The sequence below is a fragment of the Trichechus manatus genome, unplaced genomic scaffold, assembly GCF_000243295.1.
Source record: "Trichechus manatus latirostris isolate Lorelei unplaced genomic scaffold, TriManLat1.0 scaffold00025, whole genome shotgun sequence".
NCBI classification, from domain to species: domain Eukaryota; kingdom Metazoa; phylum Chordata; class Mammalia; order Sirenia; family Trichechidae; genus Trichechus; species Trichechus manatus.
This window is the reverse complement of record NW_004443961.1, coordinates 14,454,904-14,458,953: the sequence shown is the minus strand read 5'-3', so window position 1 is coordinate 14,458,953 and position 4,050 is coordinate 14,454,904. Positions and strand designations below refer to the sequence as shown.

At 36.3% G+C, this 4,050-nt stretch overlaps 1 pseudogene; it reads right to left on the bottom strand.

Annotated features, from left to right (window-relative positions):
* Positions 1-433: 433 nt before the first annotated feature.
* LOC111820055 (cytochrome c pseudogene) lies at positions 434-1,702 on the bottom strand (annotated as a pseudogene).
* Between the last annotated feature and the right edge of the window lie 2,348 nt (positions 1,703-4,050).

The window sequence follows — 4,050 nt, the reverse complement described above, 5'->3', positions numbered from 1 at the left end:
GCTGAACCAGAATTACTAACAAAATCCAGAAAGTTTGATCATATTCATTTAACTGAAGCTAATCTTTTAAAATTCATCGTAGTCCAACAAAAAAATTTCTATCAGCCATTCATGATATGAAGGAGCCTTGGTGGTGCAATGGTTAAGCACTTGGCTACTAACCAAAAGGTTAGCGATTCGAACCCACCCAGCGGTTCCATGGGAGAAACACCTGATGGTCTGCTCTTGTAAAGATAACAGTCAGGAAAACCCTATGGGGCAATTCTACTTTGTCACATAGGGTCACTATCCTTCAAAATGACACAACGGCACCTAACAACAACAACAAAATTCATGATATGAATTCTGGTGTGTGAAATCAATTTAAATATGGTACACATAAAAAAATTATGAGAAATTCCTGTTTTGTAATGAATAAGGCAGTGGACAACTATTACTCATTAGTAACTTTTTTGAGCTAAGCTACCGAGTCTCCTGTTTCAGTCTTCTGTTGCAAATGAAGATCATTTTTGTTCTAGGGATATACTTCTTGGAATTCTCCAGGTACTTCTTCAGTGTCTCCTCTCCCCCAGGTGATGCCTTTACTCTTGTTGGTATTGATGCGAGAGAATCTAGGGGCCTGAATGGTCTTCTGCCCAAACAGACCATACAGATTTGGCCCAGTCTTTTGCAGGCCTCCACTTTCCATGATGTGGCTTTGGGTACACTTCTAAACAAAAATCTTCTTGCCCTTCTCAACATCACCAATTTTGCGTTCCGTCTCTGGTTGCTTGTGATACCAAGGTTCCCTCTCTAAAGCCGGATGCCCCACTCTCTAACATACATAACTTCTTTTTACTGTAGAGATAAACTCATTGATGCCCGAAAAATACCAAAGGCAAAGTATAGCTTTCTTTGCAGGAGTCTAATAGGGAAAAGATTGAAGTTGTCAAGGATTTCGTTTTACTTGGATCCACAATCAACACCCATGGAAGCAGCAGTCAAGAAATCAAAAGATGCATTACACTGGGCATATCTGCTGCAAAAGACCTCTTCAAAGTAGGGTTGAAAAGCAAAGAAGTCACCTTGAAGACTAAGGTGCGCCTGACCCAAGCCATGGTGTTTTCAGTCACCTCCTGTGCATGTGAAAGCTAGACAATGAATAAGGAAGACCGAAAAAGAATTGATGTCTATGAATTTTGGTGTTGGAGAAGAATATTGAATATACAATAGATTGTCAAAAGAATGAACAAATCTGTCTTGGAAGAAGTGCAACCAGAATGCTCCTTAGAAGCAAGGATGGCAAGACTACATCTCACATGCTTTGGACATATTGTCAGGAGGGACCAGTCCCTGGAGAAGGACATCATGCTTGGTAAAGTAGAGAGTCAGTGAAAAAGAGGAAGACCCTCAATGAAATGGATTGACACAGTGGCCACAACAGTGGGCTTAAGCATAACGATTGTGAGGATGATGCAGGACCAGACAGTGTTTCGTTCTGTTGTACATGGGGTTGCTATGAGTTGGAACTGACTTGATGGTACCTAACAACATAACAACATGGAAAGAGATGGGCATTTCATCACCTATTCTGGTGAAATTGCCTCCCTAACTCTTAACTGTTCAAGAGCACGTCATTTTGGCAGCAGTTTGGGGAGTGTGTAAAAGCACCGTAGACCACATTTTCAAAGCTTGCTTTACCTTCATATTCCTTAATGACCATATGGCCCATCTGTGACTGTGGGGCTGGCCTTTTTAGTAAGGGAATTTATTACTTTTTTTTTTGCCAAAGTTAAATTGTTGCTGAAATGTCTTGACTTGCCCAGGAAAAAATAAAACTTGGTGTCAATTTGCTATTCTCTGTCACTCTAAAGACATTTCATTTAGAGATCAAAAGATTTCTCCATTTCCCCTCTCTCATTTTGTTTTTGGCAAGTATAATGTTAAATGATTCTGTTATAAAAATGGTTCTGAAGCACCAAAATATAACAAGTTTGTATTTTTTCATTTTAATCATGATGAAGATGGCTTGGAATTCTTTAATCAAATTTAGAAAGGTGGTTTCAAAGGAAAAATTCTCATCTCACTTTCCCTTCCAGCCGTCAAATCCTGCTCGTTGTCCCTAATTCCACATAGTTTAAATTATAGCAATGAAATGACTAGCCCAGTCTGATTTTCTTTTATATAAAAGTTGGAAATTCACCTCTCAATGTTTAACATTTATTTGGAAATGTTAAAAAAAAATCTCATTAATCCAAGGCATTGACATATTTTAATAGATTCATTATTAATGAATAAATATTAAAATACTTTCATATTTAAGAATTTTTGAAGTCTTCCTAACAACCATTCTGTTTACCTACATTAAAAGATGCTCCTGGCTCTAATTACCTGGGTCAATCACTTTGAATTATCAGGAATCCTGTGAATATAGCAATAACAGCACTATATTTATGATTTGAATCTCTCAGTTAGCTAACCCCAAATTGAAACTAAGGTCTTTGTCTCCTTAAAACCACACTTCCATAGTCAGTAAACAGAATTAAAGTTTTACATTTTACATGCCATTTTTAGTTGATTTCTAAAATTGGAAGTTGTCCTGCCATTAATCTCAAGCAGAAATGGAAATATCAAGGCATTACTTAATCATCAGTTTAAAAAATAAAGAAAATTTTGGGAGAAAACTCACCAAATTGTGCAGAACCTTAGAGAAAAAAATAAAATTATCCTTATCAATAAATCACAAAATAACGTTTCAACATCTGGTTTTAGGAAAAGATTTCAAAATCTTTTTTTTAATTTAAAAAGTCACTGAGTTCACAGGAGATATTTAACTGCTATCAGTTTGCTGTGATAAAGGTAGCTTCCTTTTTTTTCTATGGAATACTTAAATAAGCAGATACATATACTTGCTTTTAACCCAAATTAGGCCATGAAAACTTGATTGCTTTTAGTGAAAGTAAAGACAAAATGGGTATCTGACTTTTTTACTCTTGAAGTATAAAAAGACGTCCAGAAAATTTGCTTCTCTTAAGATATTTGCATGTTTGGTGAAAGTAGGCTTCAGAGAAAAGATGTTGATTTTTTTGTAAGAGAAAGTATCAGGAGCGTAACATTGACTAAGAATCATAGAGTTAAAAAGTATTTAAATTCATGATTTACTTAGAGAATACTTAGAAAAAAATTTCTATATTCTGCTACGCACCAGAAGAGAGAGATAAATGGGAGCTCCTAAAAATCAAACACTTAAACTTATCAAAAGACTTCACCAAAAGAGTGAAAAGACAACCTACAGACTGGGAAAAAAATTTTGGCTACAACAAATCCAATCAGCGTCTAATCTCTAAAATCTACAAGATACTGCAAAACCTCAACAATGAAAAGACAAATAACCCAATTAAAAAATGGGCAAAGGATATGAACAGGCACTTTGCCAAAGAAGATATTCAGGTGGCTAACAGACACATGAAGAAATGCTCACGATCATTAGCCATTAGAGAAATGCAGATCAAAACTACAATGAGATATCATCTCACCCCACCAAGGCTAGCATTAATCCAAAAAACACAAAATAATCAATGCTGGAGAGATTGTGGAGAGACTGGAACACTTATACACTGTTGGCGGGAATGTAAAATGGTACAACCACTTTGGAAATCAATTTGGCGCTTCCTTAAAAAGCTAGAAATAGCAGTACCATACAATCCAGCTATCCCGCTCCTTGGAATATATCCTAGAGAAATAAGAGCTGTCACACGAATAGATACATGCACACCCATATTCACTGCAGCACTGTTCACAATAGCAAAAAGACAGAAACAACCTAGGTGCCCATCAACAGAAGAATGGATAAACAAATTATGGTATATCCACACAATGGAATACTATGCAACAATAAAGAACAATGATGAAGCCGTGAAACATAACATGGAGGAAGCTGGAGGTCATTATGCTGACTGAATTTAGTCAGTCACAGAAGGACAAATATTGTATAAGACCACTATTATAAGAACTCAAGAAAAGGCTTAAACACAGAAAAAAACATTCTTTGATGGTTACAAGGGGGGGGGT